General features: G+C 44.7%; 1 long non-coding RNA gene across 1 annotated transcript in view; it reads right to left on the reverse strand.

Annotated features, from left to right (window-relative positions):
• Positions 1–2248: 2248 nt before the first annotated feature.
• LOC137561620 (uncharacterized) overlaps positions 2249–21029 on the reverse strand; it is a 49551-nt gene continuing 30770 nt past the window's right edge. The window contains exons 2-3 of the long non-coding RNA XR_011030071.1: positions 5693–5864; positions 2249–2500 (exon numbers count right to left, since the gene is read on the reverse strand). This is a non-coding gene — a long non-coding RNA (uncharacterized lncRNA). The remainder of the gene's footprint in view (positions 2501–5692; positions 5865–21029) is intronic.

Consider the following 21029-nt stretch of genomic DNA (forward strand, 5'->3'; position numbering starts at 1 on the left):
CTTCCTGTTGAACTTGACTGACCCAGTACCAAGGTGTATACCATTGGCACTAAATTATTAAAGTAAAAGTTATTAGAATGTAATTGACTTTGTCTAGCCATAAACTACCTAAACTGGGGACACCTAACTACCCATGCTGGAGACACCTTATTACCTAGGAATAGAGAATACTGGAAATTTTACTGTGGGGTGACCGGACCACTGGGCTGGCTATGTCTACTGCGATAGCGACACAGAGGGGAAATAGTAATTAACAGTAGACCAGGCAGCGAAAATCAATGGGGGTGACTGACTTTCCCTTAGGGCAGGGGGCCCTCAGGTTACCTTTGTCCTGGAGCCCCTATGCTGCTAAATTGGCCCTGCTGTAAACTATAGTTATTACACAGAAGCTGTAATAAGGGAGTGTCCAAGTTTGCTGCCATTCAGGGTTTTATTTCAGGTATTAGGCCTGGAACCCACAACAAAGCGCAAATTGCTATTGCAATCGCTTGCGTTTTAATGAGCTTTTTGTAAGCGACTTCATGAGCGTTTTCTGGCAATTTTGGTAGCGATTTTAAAAAAAGTAAGCTTTTTGCCAGCGATTGTGTAGCGATTTGCAATTAGCGTTTTTAATTCTGATTGGTCCTTTAAATTAATTTTAATTTTTTTTAAGTGTGCAGTAATTTAAAAATGCTAGCAAATTGCTCTGTTTAGCGATTCAAAGAGTGATAACGCCAGCATTTATATCCTTTACATTGCAGAAACGCTAACGTTAATGCAAACGCTAATGCTCAAAAAATGCTGCATGTCCTGCGTTAGCGATTTTGCTAATCGCAATTGCTCTAGTGGAATTTGGCCGATCCATTAACATTAACTGAGCGTTTAGGGAAATCTGTAGCGTTTTGAATCACTCCCTTAATGCTCAAAAAAATTGTTCTAGTGGGTTGTAACCCTGAGGCCCTGAGGCTATGTTCACAGTGGGCATTGTGATCCCTGTAAAAGCTGCCACACAACAGAATGGAAAAGCTGCAATGCGCGTTATGAATGCAGTCAAAGAAAAGTATGCTTCACTGTCACCATTAGCTCACATAGTTTACAGTAGCGCACTGTATACAGTGCGTCTGGATGCTGCACATCGTTCGATCGCACTGTAACGGACATACTGTAACCGGCATAACAATAGACCCCGCAAGGGATGCAGCCGCAGGGGGGGCCAGAAGCCACAGGGGGCCCTGTCCTGAGAAACTGGCAACTAAGGGCAAGGAGTGCAAAAACTTTCTGCTCTTGGCACAATTGTTCTAATGACTGCATCTGCTCAACCACTGATAAGGAATCATACAAAGTTTTGTAGACCAAGACTTGTAGACAGTCCCTATTCAATGTGCAGCAGGTTCTTGTGTACAGTGCCCCGCCCCCAACCTCTCTACTCCTCCTCAAGTGCTGTGTACTGTAGTGATGCTGGAGAAGGCTGCAGAGTGAGTGCAATAAGCTGAGGCCGGGAGCACACTCGTCAGTTTTCTGTATGCGTTTTCTGCACAGCATGTGCGTCTGTATGTGTGAAAACATGCATGTTTTATCACAGAAGCTAATGTAATTGATAGAGAAAATGTATGAAGCGTTTCACTGCTGTTTTTTTTCTGAATGGGGAAAACACATTCAAGCATGCACTAGCCAATAGAATAACATTGGTTCTTAGTTTACCTGTGCAGAAAGTAGGGGGTGAGGGGGAGTTTGGGGGGTGGGCGGGAGGAGGCCTCAAAATTTTGCAGGGGGGCCCAGTAATTTCTAGGTACGCCCCTGCACTGTAAACGTTGCATAGATTTGTGTTTTCTTTTTATTTTGCAGTGCTTCCATTGCGTCACACCGCAACACCCCACTGTGAACTTGAAATGGCTGACAAGCTCCTACTTTGTGGCAGCTATTAACTCATGCAACCACATAGGAAGTTTATCAGAACCCGCGCTCTGCAGAGGAGTATAAATTTCAGACTTGCAGAGAAGAGCAATTTCAGTTTCAGTTGCTTTCGGAATTATAGCTGTGTTTGAACTGAATTGAAAAGATACTTTTAAAAACATCACTAGCATTTACATTACCGAAAAAACCTGTAATTTGTGCTAAGCAAGCAAGCATTAACGTTACATTTTGAAATGCAAGTAAAGGATAAAGATTCTATTTATGATCATTTTATATCATTTGGTGAATATTTCAAGGAAAAAAGGATGCTACTTTACTCAAAAAGATAGCTTATTTTTTTTTCTAGTACCACAGATACAGAATACCGTTTTCTGGCTGGGTGCTATTTTCCAATCTTGTATGCAGTATCTTTCCTAGCCAGGGTTGATCTGAGGTCTGCTGCATCACTGGGTCCATTCAGGTCATACAGTTGTTTTGAGCTGACTGTTCTCTGTCTATATTTCAGGTATGTCACCTTGTAAACATGCACACATCCAAGACGATGAACTGTATGCCTCTGTGTGGGAAAGTCTTCTCTCATAATCTTCATATAGACTGAGATCAGCAACTGTGGAAATAAATAATTGAATGCGGTGGGTGAATAATACAGTCAGTTTAGGATAGACTAATACTGGCATGACTCCTCTGCCATCATGGAATATGCATAAGCCTGCGTGTGTGTGTGTGTATATATATATATCCAGTGTAAATGTTTCTTCTATTAAGTGAGCCATTTTGTGTCACGCATGCCCATGCTGCATTCTTTCTTCTGGGATACAGGAAATTTCACGCTGTGAATGTATATATGATCTTAAAAGGAAAATATGCTGTATAATTAGAATTTACTTAAAAGAGCTATTTTCCAGAAGCAGATAATAAATCATGGAGGCACTAATTTCCAAGTGCTGCAGAGGTTACACTTGAGACTTGGAAAGCTTTTTTTCCCCCATTTAAACTGATCTAACCTCAAATTTAGGTCGCTTAAAAAAATAGAGAAATTAGGGAGGGTGCAAAGGGATAGTAAAGTCTTTATATATTCGCCTTTTGGGTTACCAAGGATGTTCCAAGGTTTTTGTTTCAGGTCTCACTGGGGCAGCCAGGCACTATCAGTCAGGTTTCACAGAGACTCTGCCAAGTTGCTGGAGGTCACAGTGCCTCAACCATAGCACTTCAGCTAGCTAACTGTATATGCTTTTAAAACACAAATTTACTCTGCCTAACTGTTTAAAGGATGTGGGGTGGGGGATCAATGCATTGCAAAGTGAGAAGTTAAAAAAATCGAAGAGAGATCAAGAAATGATTGATATTCGCCATTGTAATTCATTTATGTTGGTTGATCCACAATGAACCTGCATGTCTTCCTCTTTACTACTGGAAGACAAGAAAAAATAGAAGACAGCACCAACTGCCATAACCTGTAGCCACACGCACTAAAAAGGTGATAGACTAAAAGGTTGTTTTTTTTCTTATAGATATACATATGGCAGAGAGAGATACTGGTTGCTTGGCAGTTGTAAACGGATGTTATTTCCCACAATGCAACTAGGTTCAGAGAAAGGAAACTGTTATGACTATGGTCATGACATCACACTGTGGGAGGGGTTTCACCACAATATCAACCACACAGGCTCCCCCAATGATCTATTTGAGAAAAGGTAAAGATTTCTCATGGGAAAGAGGGTATCAGCTACTGACTGGGATGAAGTTCAATTCTAAGTTAAAGTTCCTCTTTAACCACTTCCTGCAAAACTGACGTTTTTAAATATCCTTTTTTGCACTTTAAAACATTTTAAATATGAACATTTTAAAATGATCTGTTTTGCAGGAGAGAGGATTGTGATACACCGGCAGGTGCATGCGCGTGGACAGGGCCGGATTTGTACTCTTTACCGCCCAAGGTCACTGTCACCAGTTGCCTCCCCCCCTTCAGTATAGGTAGCGAGATGACCTCTCCCCCCTTCTTATCAGTATAGGTAGCCAGATGACCCCTCCCCCCTAGTGTAGGTAGCCTGATGACACCCCCAGTATAGGTAGCCAGATGACCCCACCCCCCTAGTGTAGGTAGCCTGATGACACCCCCAGTATAGGTAGCCAGATGACCTCTCCCCCCTAGTGTAGGTAGCCTGATGACACCCCCAGTATAGGTAGCCAGATGACCCCTCCCCCCTAGTGTAGGTAGCCTGATGACACCCCCAGTATAGGTAGCCAGATGACCCCTCCCCCCTAGTGTAGGTAGCCTGATGACACCCCCAGTATAGGTAGCCAGATGACCCCTCCCCCCTTTCCCTCCAGTATAGGTAGCCAAATAATTCTTTTAATCCTTCATTTTCCCACCCCCCTTTCAGTATAGGTAGCCAACTTGCCTTTCCACCACAGCAGCCATCAGTGTCACTCATTTCTCCACTCGTCTCCAGTGCAAAAGCTTTCTCTTCCCCCTGTCTCCAATGCTGACCAAGTCCATAGCACCGGCCACGATGCAAATGTGTACAGAGAGCAAGGTGGCCGCTGCACAGGCAGCTAGCGGCAGAGTACCGCGGTCAGGCACTTGCCTGATCTCCCTGCATTGCACCATTTTCAAGTTTGCAAATGCTGCAAAAGTTTAGCCTGCTGCTTTGGTGCCCTTGCTCCTGTGGTGCCCTAAGCCATGGCCTATGTGGCCTTGGCCTATATCCGGCCCTTTGTGTGGCCACTTTCCACTGCTTATGGGCAGTCAGGAAGTGGTTAAAGCCAGGGCTGGGTTCATACATTTTCTCCACAGGGCAAGTTTCTTGTGCCACAACATCCTCTTCTTGCAGTCTCTGTCCTTAAGCTCAGTTCACACGGGTCTCTCAGGGCAGCAGCAGCAGCTCATTTAGCTACCGAGCAGAAAAGCATTTTGCAACCCTAGGCGGCAGTTTCTGGCATTTTGCCTGCGTGTTGTGACTCCTGCAGAGGGACACGAAACTGCTGATCATAGCCAATCCTGGACACTACCTGTAGGACAAGACTAGGGGATCTACTGTGTCATTTATGCGAAAAACGGGAAACACCAGTACCATCATATGAATGGAAGTGGCATCTGATCCCTTTTCAATTTACAGGTTTGTTAAAAAGCCCAACCCCAACCGTCAATATGTTTCTAGATATGTAGAATTACTCAGATTCAGAGCTTGCTGTTGCATTTTGTCTAAATTCTTTAATCATTGACGCAAAAAAATAGGAAAAACGTTTTAGCCATTTATTTAGGAAAAGGTTCTTTACAGTAAGAGTGTTTAAGATGTGGAATGCATTGCCACAGGAAGTAGTTATGGCAAATTCTATACCTGCATTTAAAGAGGGCTTAGATGCTTTCCTTGTGTTGAAAGACATCCATGGCTACAATTACTAGGTAATGCCCAGTGATGTTGATCCAGGGATTTTATCTAATTGCCATGGAGTCGGAAAGGAATTTTTTCCCTTTTGGGGCTAATTGGACCATGCCTTGTAAGGGTTTTTCGCCTTCCTCTGGATCAACAGGGATATGTAAGTGAGCAGGCTGGTGTTGTACTTAGTTCTCTGGTTGAACTCAATGAACGTATGTCTTTTTTCAACCCAAATAACTATGTAACTATGTATTCAGCCTCTGCACACTTCTGTTGGTAGTTGTTTCAGATGCGGCCTGATTAGGAGCGCTGCCAATTTCTCCCTGTTCCCTAATAAATTAATTAAACTAGCTAGTTAAAAAACCCACAATTATACACATTACTCTAAAATTGTAAGCCAAAACAAATATAACAAATACCTCAGCTTTCTCCTTCATCCACAAGCAGCTCCATACTACTGCACAGGTGCTGCCCGTACTTGCGCCTGTGCAGGATAGCGCGGTCACGTCCCTGGAGCCAACAATCTAGGTATGTTTTTTGAGGTGTTGTGTGCATTCAATGGCTTCAGAAGAAGAAAATAAAAACACAGAGCTAAAAAAAAAGAATGAGAAGAATGTTAAAAAGGAACAAGGATAATGACATGTGATTGTAATAAAATACGGAAAGCAGCAGCAGCAGCAGTGTTGTTCATTATATTAAAATATTTTCTCACAGTGGCCTCAATTTTCAAAACATTACTGCATTCAGTAACGCAAAAAAACAAAAAACAAGTAAAAATGGTTGGTTTTTAAGACTAGCTCTGACCTGCTGGTAGTTGGTACCTAGATCTCATCCATGCGGTAAACTATTAGGCAAAGGAGCCAGTAAATAGGAGGAGCTATCTGGTCTAACTTCTCACCCCACTGGTGCCAATGCATTTGTACCTAAACAAACAGTCCAGGCAGCCTCTTTCATGATCAGCTCAATGGCTGTTGGGAGACAGGAGGGAGAAGTAGTGGCGTCACTAGGGGGGTGCGGTGGGTGCGGACTGCACAAGGTGTCACAAGGCAGAGGGGGTGACACCAAGCTCCAGGCTAAGGTGGAGTGCAGTAACGCTGTGTAAATATACATAAAAAGTATTATTGGTTGTGTTTAGCCTGGTGAGGTTGGAGGCTTATGGGGTAGGAGAGGGGTGACGGTGACACCATGAGTTTCTGCATCGGGTGACACCAACTCTAGTGACACCTCTGGGGGGAAGGGTTGCCGCTCTCACCTCGCAATCCTGGTTGGGGATTGGTGTTCGCTGCAGGGTGAAGGCCATGGCTGCTGGCAATAATCTGGGAAGAGTGCGGAGGCTGCCTCCTGACAGGCGCTGTGCTGTCTCGTCACACCCACATGTCAGCAGCTCTGACTCTGCTGTGTGCTCCTGGCCGATCCTCACGCAGATAAGAGAAAACACAAGTGTAGCACGGAGGTGGGTGGTGGAGTCATAATAAAATTCATATTCATAATGCAACATCTCATGCTATTTGAAAGCAAGAACTGCAGCCCTTGCCTAAAACAGGGGGTGTTTAAGCAAGGGCTGAAATCCCTATAGAAATTCCTTAAAGGGTACGTGTAACGATTTGTCAGCAAGAACAGAGTTCTGATTATTAGGTGATCTGCAGTATCACCTATAATGCAGATACATACCTGATTATATGGTGATCTGCAGAACCACCAATAATACAAGTATACAAGATAGCTGATGTGATAACAAAAGAAGTAACGTGATCTTAGTCACACTTTATTGCACTGAGAGTAGTGATTGGTGCAAACAGTAAGTACTGATAGGTTTAGCTATACCTCACCAGAGGAGCTGGTGGGTACAATCAGTACAGAGGCCCTCACCAGAGATCAGGGCTCTCTGGTGGGGAGGCGAGGTCAGACAGGCAAGGTTGGCAACAAACAGGTAATAGCAGTACAAAATCGGATAGCAATAGGAAGGAGGTTATACAGGCAAAGTCGGCAGCAGAATCAGATGGTACAAATGGTACAGAGTCAGTAAACGAGAGAGAGGTCAGAAGTAAGCCAGAGTCATACACAGGTATCAAAATAGAGAGTAATATAAACAACAATTTCCTATCTAGTGTGAAATCCCCGGTTTCCTCCCGGATCAAAGCACACCGGATCTATCTAAGGTCTGAGCGCTAACACGAAGTATTCGCAACAGTAGACAGGTTGCGAGTGAAGCCGAGAGGCTTAGGAAGCAGAGGAGACCCAATTGGCATGCCCACTCCTGCGAGCCAATGAAGAGCGGCGAACGTCTCCTCTGACATCAGCCGACCGACTGGTCAGCTGACGCGCCTCCTTCCCGCATAAAGGTCCTGTCTGTGCACGCGCGTACGCGACAATGCAACCCTATGTGCGGCTGACAAACCCGTCCTCGGCGTGCTAGACGCCGGAGGCACGTGTGACACGCTAGGCAAAGGAATGGAGGCAGCTGCGGAGGACGCCAGACTGCCCACAGCTGCTTCCTCCATGTTTATTACAGTACCGCCCCCCCCTTGAGGCGTGGACTCCGAACACGACCTGCATGGCTTCTCCGGATGCAACTCATGGAACCTTTTCCTAAGTTCCTCAGCATGCATAGGATGACCCGGCACCCAAGACCTTTCCTCAGGCCCATATCTGTTCCAATGCACCAGGTACTGTACTGAGTTGCGCACCCACCGATCATCCAAAATTTGCTCAATCTCATATTCAGGCTCACCATCAATCACTACAGGGGGGGGGGGGGGAGAGGAATCCACATGCACAGCCGGTTTTAACAGAGACACATGGAATGACGTTACACCTCTCATGTTGGAGGGTAATGAAATGACATAAGTGGCATTATTAATCTTCTTGGACACCGGGTATGGGCCTATAAATCTGGGGCCCAATTTAGCTGAGGGTTGTTTTAAAGGGAAGGTTCAGGGACGCCTTGAAAAAAATAAAAATCCATATCCACTTACCTGGGGCTTCCTCCAGCCCGTGGCAGGCAGGAGGTGCCCTCGCCGCCGCTCCAGAGGCTTCCGGTCGTCTTCGGTGGCCGACCCGACCTGGCCAGGCCGGCTGCCAGGTCAGGCTCTTCTGCGCTCCAAGGACGGGCTCTTCTGCGTCCCACACGGGCGCGCTGACGTCATAGGACGTCCTCCGGGCTGTACTGCGCAGACGCAGTAGTTCTGCGCCTGCGCAGTACAGCCCGGCGGACGTCCGATGACGTCAGCGCGCCCGCGTGGGACGCAGAAGAGCCCGTCCTTGGAGCGCAGCAGAGCCCGACCTGGCAGCCGGCCTGGCCAGGTCGGGTCGGCCACCGAAGACGACCGGGAGCCTCTGGAGCGGCGGCGAGGGCACCTCCTGCCTGCCACGGGCTGGAGGAAGCCCCAGGTAAGTGGATATGGATTTTTATTTTTTTCAAGGCGTCTCTGAACCTTCCCTTTAAAGTGTAACTGTCGGGCATAAAATCAAAAATCAATTCTTTATTTTTATCTGGTAAACAAGTAATAAGGATGCTAACCAGGCAATCCAAAAGTTAAAATCTCTATTACTTGTCTTGTTTATAATTGATCATTCCCCAGTTTACCTGACTCTTATTTGGTACGTTGCCACACAAAGGAAGTTGCAGAGCATGCTGGGATGTCTTTTTTTTTCTTCTTTATTTCCCCGCAGACTTAACTAATGTACAGAAGCAAAAAAGGACAACCCAGCATGCTCTGCAACTTCCTTTTTGCGGCAGCGTACCAAATAAGAGTCAGGTAAACTGGGAAATGATCATTTCTACACAAGAAAAGTAATAGTGATTTTAACTTTTGGATTGCCTGGTTAGCATCCTTATTACTTGTTTACCAGATAAAAATAAAGAATTGATTTTTTTATTTTATGCCCGACAGTTACTCTTTAAGGTCAGATGTCGGGTAGAGACCCACACCATGTCTCCTGGAGCAAAATCCAATTCTACAGACCGTCTCTTATCTACCTGTTTCTTCTGAGACTGAAAGGCCTTTTCCAGGTTCTTTTTGACCAACACCCAAATCTCCTTCAAAGCTCCCTGCCAATCTTCCAAGGCAGGAAAGGGAGATGACACCACAGGTAATGGAGAGAATTTCGGTGATCTTCCCGTAACCACCTGGAATGGGGAGAAACCTGAAGAGGAACTCTTCAGGTTATTGTGCGCAAATTCTGCAAACGGTAGAAAATTTATCCAATCCAACTGAGCATCTGCCACATAACATCTTAGAAACTGTTCAAGGGACTGGTTAACCCTTTCAGTTTGTCCATTGGTCTGTGGGTGGTAGCCGTAGAAAAATGATAGGTTCATACCGAGATGATGACAAAAGGCTATCCAAAACTTGGACACGAACTGGACTCCCCTATCTGACACTATATTTTCCGGTATCCCATGTAACCGGAAAATATGCTGGGCGAAGAGTTCTGCCACCTCGAGCTAATGTCGCCACTCCTCAAACGCGAGTTTGATGGCCAACAATTCTCGATTTCCGATGTCATAATTTCTCTCGGCGGGAGAAAACTTCCGAGAGAAAAATGCACATGGGTGTAGTCTGCCCTGCAGACCGGAATGTTGAGACCGCACAGTCCCAACCCCGATCTCTGACGCATCTACCTCAACAATAAAGGGATAAGAGACATCCACATGACGCAAAATTGGGGCGGAGCAAAACAATTGTTTCAGTGAGGAAAAAGCAGCATGTGCTTCAGGTGACCAATTATAGGTATCAGCCCCTTTCTTGGTAAGCTCCGTGAGGGGTGAAACCACAGAAGAAAATCCCTTAACCACCTTAGCGGTATGGACGAGCTCAGCTTGTCCATTACCGCCAGAGGGTGCCGCTCAGGCCCTGCTGGGCCGATTCGGATGAAATAAAAAGCAGCACACGCAGCCGGCACTTTGCCAGCCGCGTGTGCTGCCTGATCGCCGCCGCTCTGCGGCAACCCGCCGCGAGCAGCGGCGAAAGAGGGAAATAGTTCCGGCCAGCGCTAAGGGCTGGATCGGAGGCGGCTGACGTCAGGACGTCGGCTGACGTCCATGACGTCACTCCGCTCGTCGCCATGGCGACGAGGAAAGCCAAACAAGGAAGGCTGCTCATTGCAGCCTTCCTTGTTACTTATGCTTGCCGGAGGCGATCGGAAGAACGCCTCCGGAGCGCCCTCTAGTGGGCTTTCATGCAGCCAACTTTCAGTTGGCTGCATGAAATAGTTTTTTTTTATTAAAAAAAAACCCTCCCGCAGCCGCCCTGGCGATCTCAATAGAACGCCAGGGTGGTTAATAAACTTTCTGTAATAATTGGCAAAGCCAAGGAACCTCTGGAGTGCCTTCAGACCCAAGGGCTGTGGCCACTCCAGAATGGCAGAAACTTTGTTTGGGTCCATAGAAAGTCCAGTGGTAGATACAATGTAACCCAGGAAAGGGACTTCAGACACTTCAAAAAGACACTTCTCTAACTTTGCATATAAAGAATTCTGCCTAAGTTTCCCTAGCACAAATTTCACATGCTTTCTGTGTTCAGTCAAATTGGGGGAAAAAATGAGTATATCGTCCAAGTACACAAGGACGAATCTCCCCAGGACTTCTCTGAAAACCTCATTGATTAGCTCCTGGAAGACGGCGGGAGCATTACACAACCCGAAGGGCATGACAAGATACTCGTAGTGCCCGTCGGGTGTGTTAAACGCCGTCTTCCATTCATCACCCTCCCTTATCCTTACCAGGTTGTATGCCCCTCTTAGATCAAGTTTAGAGAAGATACATGCATCAGTAACCTGAGAGAATAAATCGTCAATTAAAGGGAGAGGGTAACGATTTTTCACAGTAATTTTGTTCAACTCTCTGTAATCGATACATGGCCGAAGGCCACCGTCCTTTTTCTGTACGAAAAAGAATCCTGCTCCGGCCGGAGACTTAGAAGGATGGATGAATCCTTTGGCCAAGTTTTCCTTAATATACTCCTGCATAGCAAGCTTTTCAGGCCCAGAAAGGTTATACAAGTGACCTCTAGGGGGCATACAACCTGGTCTTAACTCAATGGGGCAGTCAAAACTTCGATGTGGCGGAAGTTTGTCTGCCGCTTTGGGACAAAATACATCAGCAAAATCAGAGTACTGAGCAGGCAAACCTTCCATTTGAACCTTGGTAGAGCAAACCGTGACTTTCTCCATGCAATGATGATGGCAAAAGGGGGACCAGCTCAGCAACTGTCTGGAACTCCAGTCGATCTGAGGGGAGTGCTTTTGCAGCCACGGCATACCAAGGATCACTGTGGAAGTAGCCATTTTGAGAACAAAGAACTGTATCTGTTCTTTATGCAGTGCCCCCTCCTGACATAACAATACAGGAGTCTGAGAAAGAGGTTGTTTCCCCTGCAGTGGTGAATGGTCCACTGCAGTAACAAAAATTCTGCGACCCAAGGAAACAAGATGAAAACCAAACTTAACAGCAAAATCATAGTCAATAAAATTGGCTGCGGAACCCGAGTCTATAAAGGCCTGGGTAGATCGGACTTGATCTTCCCAGGTGATAGAGCACGGGAGCAGTAACCGATTTTCTTTTAGAGGTAACACAGGTTCGCCTAGGGTAGTACCTCCAGCTATACCTAGGCGATACAGTTTTCCGCCTTCTTGGGACAATTCTGTACCATATGACCTTTCTCAGCGCAGTATAGGCAGAGTCTCTCAGCGCGTCTCCTAATCTTTTCTGCCTCAGTCAACTTAGATTGTCCGATTTGCATCGGCTCATCCTGAGGAAGAGAAGGAGTTGGAGCAGAGATCATGATGGGGTTGGATCTTACTGGCGCTCTACCTCGGGTTTGCCTTTGATAGCGAACTCGTCGATCTATCCTTACAGCTAATAAGATTGCATCATCCACAGATTTCGGTTCTGGGTGACTCAACATAAGATCGGCAACAGCGTCAGATAATCCTGATAAAAAACAATCTAAAAGGGCAAACTGTCCGACACCGCCCACCTTCTAAATTCTGCAGCGTATGTTTCAACAGTATTATGCCCTTGTCTGAGAGTTTTTAACTTCCTCTCTGCGGTCACCGCTAAATCGGGATCGTCATATTAAATTGCCATAGTTTTAAAAAATTCCTGAACCGAATTCAAGGCCTCATGACCAGTGGGGAGACTGTAGGCCCATGTCTGTGAATCTCCAGATAATAACGTCTTAATAAAAGTAACTTTCTGACTCTCTGAACCTGAAGAGGCAGGACGTAACTCAAAATAGGAAAGGCAACGATTTTTAAAATTCCGGAAATCAGACCTATGCCCTGAAAACCTTTCAGGGAGAGGTATCTGGGGCTCCATAACTACAGGGGATGGCACTAGTGCATTGGGTGTTCGTAGGGTGTGCACCGTCTCAGACAGCTGGTCAATCTGTGTCTGTTGGGTGTTTACCGTAGTGGTCAAATTGTTGACGCCCGTTGTCAGGAGTTTGACCTGACTGCACAGTGTCTCCATAGACATTTTTGGTCTGCTGTTCTGTAACGATTTGTGTCATCAAGAACAGAGTTCTGATTATTAGGTGATCTGCAGTATCACCTATAATGCAGATATATACCTGATTATATGGTGATCTGCAGAATCACCAATAATACAAGTAGAGATGTCGCGAACCTCCGATTTTCGGTTCGCGAACTTCCGCGGAAGGTTTGGTTCGCGTAAAAGTTCGCGAACCGCAATAGGCTTCAATGGGGAGGCGAACTTTGAAAAATAGAAAAAATTATGCTGGCCAGAAAAGTGATGGAAAACATGTTTCAAGGGGTCTAACACCTGGAGGGGGACATGGATGAGTGGGATAGACACCAAAAGCCCCGGGGAAAAATCTGGATTTGACGCAAAGCAGCGTTTTAAGGGCAGAAATCACATTGAATGCTAAATTGCAAGTCTAAAGTGCTTTAAAACATCTTGCATGTGTATACCCGGTGCGCACCATGGCCAGAGTGCAGGCCGTGGCAGTTTTCCAGCCCATATGGTCGCCGGGCTGTGGTAGCTCAATGATAGAACAACGTGACTGTCCAGCTGATCGAATTTGGTCTGTCCACAATGAAGCAACGACCTTATTATCTTCTTGTATGTAGGTAGGCATAGGTAGGAGTCCCAGTATAGGTAGGTAGGCATAGGTAGGAGTCCCAGTATAGGTAGGTAGGCATAGGTAGGTGCCTCAGTAGTTAGCTAGGCATAGGTAGGAGACCCAGTATAGGTAGGTAGGAGTCCCAGTAGTTAGCTAGCTAGGCATAGGTAGGAGACCCAGTATAGGTAGGTAGGCATAGGTAGGTGCCTCAGTAGTTAGCTAGGCATAGGTAGGAGTTCCAGTATAGATAGGTAGGCATAGGTAGGTGCCTCAGTAGTTAGCTAGGCATAGGTAGGAGACCCAGTATAGGTAGATAGGCATAGGTAGGTGTCCCAGTAGTTAGCTAGGCATAGGTAGGAGTCCCAGTATAGGTAGGTAGGCATAGGTAGGTCCCCTAGTATAGGTAGGTAGGTAGGTAGGTGTCCCCGTATAGGTAAGTAGGTGCCCCAGTAGTTAGGTAGGCATAGGTAGGTGTCCCAGTATATTGTAGATAGTTAGGCAGGGCCTGGCTGGCTCAGTAATAACAATTACCAAGGTCCAGCTGCAACAGATAGGGCTTTATGATTTCAGTGTCAGTGAGCAACACACACAAAAAAAAAACACATCAGGAAAGCATTATCTCTCGAAAGAGAGCTGAGGGGTGCTATTTTAGCAATAACAATCATCCACGAGCAAGCCAAGAGCTTAACTAATCTTTCCCTAGGAGAACAAGTCTGCAGCAGCTGTCCCTAGTCTGTCTAGCACTAGCAGGCACACGAGTGAGTGTCATGGCCAGCGAGCCTGCCTTATATAAGGGGGGGTGGGGCTCCAGGGCTTAGTGTAGCCTGAATGGCTACAATGTGCCTGCTGACTGTGATGCAGAGGGTCAATGTTGACCCTCATAGTGCATTATGGGACGAATCGAACTTCCGCAAAAGTTCGCCTGGTGCAGGCAAACGCGAACCCCCAAAGTTCGCCTGGAACCGTTCACCGGCGAACCGTTCGCTACATCTCTAAATACAAGTATACAAGATAGCTGATGTGATAACAAAAGAAGTAACGTGACCTTAGTCACACTTTATTGCACTGAGAGTAGTGATTGGTGCAAACAGTAAGTACTGATAGGTTTAGCTATACCTCACCAGAGGAGCTGGTGGGTACTATCAGTACAGAGGCCCTCACCAGAGATCAGGGCTCTCTGGTTGGGAGGCGAGGTCAGACAGGCAAGGTTGGCAACAAACAGGTAATAGCAGTACAAAATCGGATAGCAATAGGAAGGAGGTTATACAGGCAAAGTCGGCAGCAGAATCAGATGGTACAAATGGTACAGAGTCAGTAAAGGAGAGAGAGGTCAGAAGTAAGCCAGAGTCACAGGGCCGGGCCGAGGCATAGGCTGGAGAGGCTCCAGCCTCAGGGCGCAGTGTAGAAGGGGGCGCACAATTCATTCAGCTGTCATTCCTAATTGTGTTTGAAGCAGAAAGAAATAAGAAAAGGGGATACATAGCAGTGACTGCAAGCCAGATAACTAGATATTAAGGTGTTGGGGAGGTTGTGGGTCCTGTGGTACCTCTTAGTCTAATAGCAATCAGTGTGTGACGGCTGGGGTAGGAGGGATGGAGGGGCGCACTTTGGTGTCTCAGCCTTGGGTGCTGGAGGACCTTGTCCCGCCTCTGCAGAGTCATACACAGGTATCAAAATAGAGAGTAATATAAACAACAATTTCCTATCTAGTGTGAAATCTCTGGTTTCCTCCTGGATCAAAGCACACCGGATCTATCTAAGGTCTGAGCGCTAACACGAAGTATTCGCAACAGCAGACAGGTTGCGAGTGAAACCAAGAGGCTTAAGAAGCAGAGGAGACCCAATTGGCACGCCCACTCCCCTGAGCCAATGAGGCGCGGCGAACGTCTCCTCTGACGTCAGCCGACCGACTGGTCAGCTGACGCGCCTCCTTCCCGCATAAAGGTCCTGTCTGTGTGCGCGCACGCGACCCTATGTGCGGCCGACAAACCCGTCCTCGGCGTGCTAGATGCCGGAGGCACGTGTGACATGCTAGGCAAAGGAATGGAGGCAGCTGCGGAGGATGCCAGACTGCCCGCAGCTGCTTCCTCCATGTTTATTACAGTATGTAAGGCAAACTGCTGTTTGGACGTGGTGGCTACAGTGCTGTTGGGGGCATGTACACAGAGCTTGACTGGTCTTCCTGATCGCTACCTTGAGGCTCCATTTGCCCCAAATTGCTCCATTAGAGGCTATGCATTTAGTGAGTTGCTGACCTTTGACCCAGAGGTTCCAACCACCCCCCTTATGACCACATTTGCCGTTCTCCTGCGGTTCGAGTGCATGGTTTTTGATGGAAGGGAGCGTGGCAAGAATGCAGGATTAACAGCAGTTTACCTCAGGTACAAACAGGTTTTGGACTAGTCCATCTCCTCATGGGGCATTCTCAGGGTTTTCTTTGTTTTCAAAAGCATTTCCTGTAGTGGTCCTTTAAACTTCAGATAAGCACTCCCTTGTGGCCTTGCTCACATCCCAGCACTTCGGTGAACCTGCAAACAGGATTTTTAACTGTATTGTCATTTAGCACCATTCACTGGCACTGACAAGAGTGTTTGCTATTTGGAGCTTTGAAGAACCAGCAGGTCAATGGCAGGTTGTTTTTCAGAAGAATTCCTATTTAGAGTTATTAGATACACCCTACCTTATACTAGCATGTTTTTAACAGTATATAAACAAATCCATTCTTTTAAATGAATACATGCAAATTTTGTCCTTTACTAAGTGTGGAATGATCAGATCCTTGACAAACTGTCTGCACAGCAGCTTGATAAGGTACTATGCATTGTCTCTGTGTCTGAACAATGAGCATAGCCTGTTATATGGAGTAATTGTTAGATGTAGAGAAAACATTTTTTTTAATTAGTTTACTGTTTACGAAAGAGATAAAAGTTCTGTAGCTAGAGAAAAACAACGGTGGCTAGTGGAATTAAACACAGAATGCACAGAAGGCAAATTACAATAAAGAAGGTAGATGACTTTCCAAATTCTGTCTTTGATATTGACTTTAGGGAGCCTGAAGTTAGAGGTATATGGATGCTGCCATATTCCTTTCCTTTTAAGCAGTACCAGTTGCCTGACTATCCTACTGATCCTCTGCCTCTATTACTTTTAGCCATCAGTTGTTACTGACATTTTTGTCGAACTTTGACATGATTAGCTGCAAGCTTGTTTCTGGTGTGATTCAGACACTACTGCAGCCAAACAGATCAGCAGAGCTGCCAGGCAACTGATGCTTTTTAAAAGCAAATGCATTTGGCAGCCTACAGTCCTGGCCAAAAGTTTTGAGACTGTCAAAAATACAGGAAATTACTGTAGAAAAGTTGGTGCTTAAAGAGACACTGAAGCGAATTTTTTTTTTATAATATTATGATTTGTATGTGTAGCACAGCTAAGAAATAAAACATTAAGATCAGATACATCAGTGTAATTGTTTCCAGTACAGGAAGAGTTGAGAAACTCCAGTTGTTATCTCTATGCAAACAAGCCATTAAGCTCTCCGACTAAGTTATGCTGGGAATACACGTTTCGTTTTTGCCTTCGTTTAAACCTTCGTTTCGATTGTGCCTTTTGTCCTTTTCGATCCCGAAATAATCGATCGTACGGTTAATATCACCACCCACGGTTTCGTTTTTTTTTTATTCTGATGGTTTCGTTTTTCCACTGATCGAAGGCTGCAAAGAAATGAAACGTAGTACAGGGACGGACGGCATAAACGAATATATAATCGATCTGAACAGCCATCAAGCCTACCAATGGCTCGATTAGATGGATAAAGAGAGATAATATCAAACATGTTCGATCACTAGTCGTTCGTCTATTTTAATCGAAACTATAATGAGATTATGACTATTTTCACATATGTTTTCAACACTCGATTTGTTTACCGAACGAATCGAAGGCTAAAACGAAGGCAAAAACGAAACGTGTATTCCCAGCATTAGTCATGGAGAGGGCTGTTATCTGACTTTTATTATCTCAACTGTTCCTGGACTATTTACTTTTCCTCTGCTAGAGGAGAGGTCATTACTTCACAGACTGCTCTGAAAGACTTATTTTGAATGCTGAGTGTTGTGTAATCTGCACATATTAGAGAATGATGCAATGTTAGAAAAAACACTATATACCTGAAAATGAAAGTATGAGAATATTTCTTTGCTGCTAATCTCCTAGTAATTATTCATAGTACACAACCAATTCACTATATCATATTTTTCTAATACTGCGTTTGTGTCCCATCTTGTGTCCCATCTCTTCCCCTTGTGTGGATGGTTCAGCCAACTTTGACTGAACACACTTGTTTGCCTCTGAGGAAGCAGCCTTTGGCCGTGAAATACGTGTCAGGCATATTTTGGTTCTGGGATTGGATTTCTTATTCATATGACTGCAATCAAGTATTACTGATATTTATGAAGAATTAAAAGACTGATGCTGTTCCTTTAAAAAAAACCCTTGTGGACTGTTTTGTATATCTAAGTGCAAAGTGAGGTGGAACTGACTGGATACATTTTTATCTGTCCTTTATCACTCACAATTTTGCCAAAAAACACAGCCATGAATAAAAAATGGCACCAAAACACCCTCCAACAGCAACTTCTTCCAACAATTCAACAACAGTTTGGTGAAGAACAATGCATTTTCCAGCACGATGGAGCATCGTGTCATAAGGCAAAAGTGATAACTAAGTGGCTCAGGGACCAAAACGTTGAAATTTTGGGTCCATGACCTGGAAACTCCCCAGATCTTAATCCCATTGAGAACTTGTGGTCATTCCTCAAAAGGCGGGTGGACAAACAAAAACCAACTAATTCTGAGAAACTCAAAGAAGTGATTATGAAAGAATGGGTAGCTATCAGTCAGGATGTGGCCCAGAAGTTGATTAAGAGCATACCCAGTCGAATTGCAGAGGTCCGGAAAAAGAAGGGCCAACACTGCAAACTCATTGCATAAATCTCATGTAATTGTCAATAAAAGCCTTTGAAACGTATGAAGTGCTTATAATTATATTTCAGTACATCACATAAACAACTGAAACAAAGACCTAAAAGCAGTTTAGCAGTAAACTTTGTGAAAACTCATATTTTTGACAGTCTCAAAACTTTTGGCCAGGACTGTACATATACCTCTCACTTCAGGTGTCCTTTAAAGGGAACATGAACTGAAAGGCGTATGGTGGCTGCCATGTTTATTTCCTTTTAAACCATACCAGTTGTCTGGCAGTCCTGATCTATTTGGCTGCAGTAGTGTCTGAATCACATACCAGAGAAAAGCATGCAGCTAATCCATTCAGAGCACTTGATCTACAGTACATGCAGTGGCGTAGCAATAGAGGTTGCAGAGGTAGCGACTCACTCAAGCACAATATTAAGTCTCTATTGGTCCTGTGCTGGTATTAATCACTTCTATAGATGCTTGGAATATAATTAATCATTAACAAACTGTTCTCCATACCTTATTGTTCCTGTGACACTGTGGAAATCCTTGGCAGATTTTGGTGCGCCGTATCAATTGTTATGCATAGAGTGCTTGGGGGGGCCCCATGTCATACTTGCACCGGGGCCCACAGCTCCTTAGCTACGCCACTGAGTACATGCTTGTTCAGGGTCTATGGAATGTATCTGAAGATAGATGGTCAGCAGGCCAGTTGGGCAGTTTGCATTGTTTAAAAGAAAATAATTAAGCTAGCCTCCATATTTCTGTTATTTAAGGCGTGCTTTAAATTCCCAATAACACTGTTCATCTGTACAAAGTTAATACATATGGGTTATTCCACAATGAGCTTAACATTGTTTTTAATGCTCACTAAAGAGTCATATTCTCTTGGCTGAGGTAGCTGATCGGGGCCACATATGGATAGAATCTAGCATGTGTATGGCAGACAACTTCTGAAACCCTCTCATTTCCCCCCATGCGTCGCCAAAAGATCGAGAGGGTTGGATCATCTTGGCCGCAACAGTTCTCCTGCTTGTGTATGAACCTTTACATAGTTACATAGTTATTTCGGTTAAAAAAAAGATATACGTCTATCGAGTTCAACCAGATGATTAAGTACAACACCAGCCTGCTCCCTCACAAATCCCTTTTGACCCAAAGAAAGGCAAAAAACATGCATGTTACAATTAACCCCGAAAGGAAAAAAATTCCTTCCCGACTCCAGATGGCAATCAGATAAAATCCCTGGATCAACACCACTGAGAATTACCTGGTAATTATTTCCATGGATGTCTTACAACGCAAGCAAAGCATCGAAGCCCGCCTTAAACGCAAATATAGAATTTGCCATAACTACTTCCTATGGCAATGCATTCTACATTTTAATTACTCTTACTGTGAAAAACCCTTTCCTAAATAAATGGTTAATTTTTTTACCTCCATGCACAGATCATGCCCACTAATTCTTTGCAAAACCTTAGGGACAAAAAGCTCATCTGCCAAGCTTTAACATATCCCCCTAATTGATTTTGTTGCTTGTCTCTGGTTGCTCCTGCTCTAAAACTGCAATATCTTTCCTGTAATGCAGTGCCCAGAATTGAATTACATATTCCAAATGCGGTCTTAGATAGTTAAGCAAGGGCAATATTATGCTAGCATCCTGAGTTTTTATTTCCCATTAATGCATCTCAAAATTGTATTTGTTTTAGCTGCAGTGGCTTGGCATTGAATACGATTATTTAACTTGTTGACAATGAGTACTCCTAAGTCCTTCTCCAAGTTTGATTTCCCCATCTGTATCCCATTTATTTTGTATGGTGCTAGACCGTTGGTATGACCAAAATACATGACTTTACATTTTTCGACATTGAATTTCATCTGCCATTTATGTGCCCATATAGCCATCCTATCCTTCAGCAAGATGTCAGTATCATCCTGAGAGTTGATGATTCTTTTGAATTTTGTATCATCTGCAAAAATAGCAACATTGCTTTCTACTGCAACTACTAGATCATTAATAAATAAATTGAAGAGTACTGGACCCAGTACTGACCCCTGTGGGACCCGACTGCTGACAGTCACCCATTTTGAATATGATCCACTGAACACAACTCTTTGCTTTGTGTCCACTAGCCAGTTCCCTATCCATGCACACAGACTCTTGCCCAGTCCTTGCATCCTCAACTTTTGCACCAGACTGTGTGGGGAACAGTATCGAATGCCTTTGCCAAGTCCAAGTATATCACTTTTAAACCATTCCCAATATCCAAACTAGCGTTCACCACCTCATAAAAGCTGAGCATGTTAGTCAAACAGGACCTGCCCTTAGTAAACCTATGCTGATTCTCAAAAATAAGATTATTTTCTGCTATGAAGTCTTGTATAGTATCTCTTAGTAATATTACATATATCCCCCCCCTTTTTTAAGAAGACCTACAGCTACATAAGGGATAGTCCAAATGACAACAGACTCCTTTTGAGCAGAACTGTATTCACAATGTATGGATAATATCACTCCAGGGATGTATTGTGGATGGTTACAGGGTTCACAAAGGCATTGTACCATTCATCAAATAAATAGCAATGTAGTCCAAATTCAGAAAAAAACTGCTAGTCAGGATTGGCTATTGCAAATCACAATAGACATATATGAACCAATGGGCTCATGGGAAGGCCTGGGCTGTTTTTGCATGTAGGATGG

This window comes from Hyperolius riggenbachi, chromosome 3 (genome assembly GCF_040937935.1).
Source record: "Hyperolius riggenbachi isolate aHypRig1 chromosome 3, aHypRig1.pri, whole genome shotgun sequence".
NCBI classification, from domain to species: Eukaryota; Metazoa; Chordata; class Amphibia; order Anura; family Hyperoliidae; genus Hyperolius; species Hyperolius riggenbachi.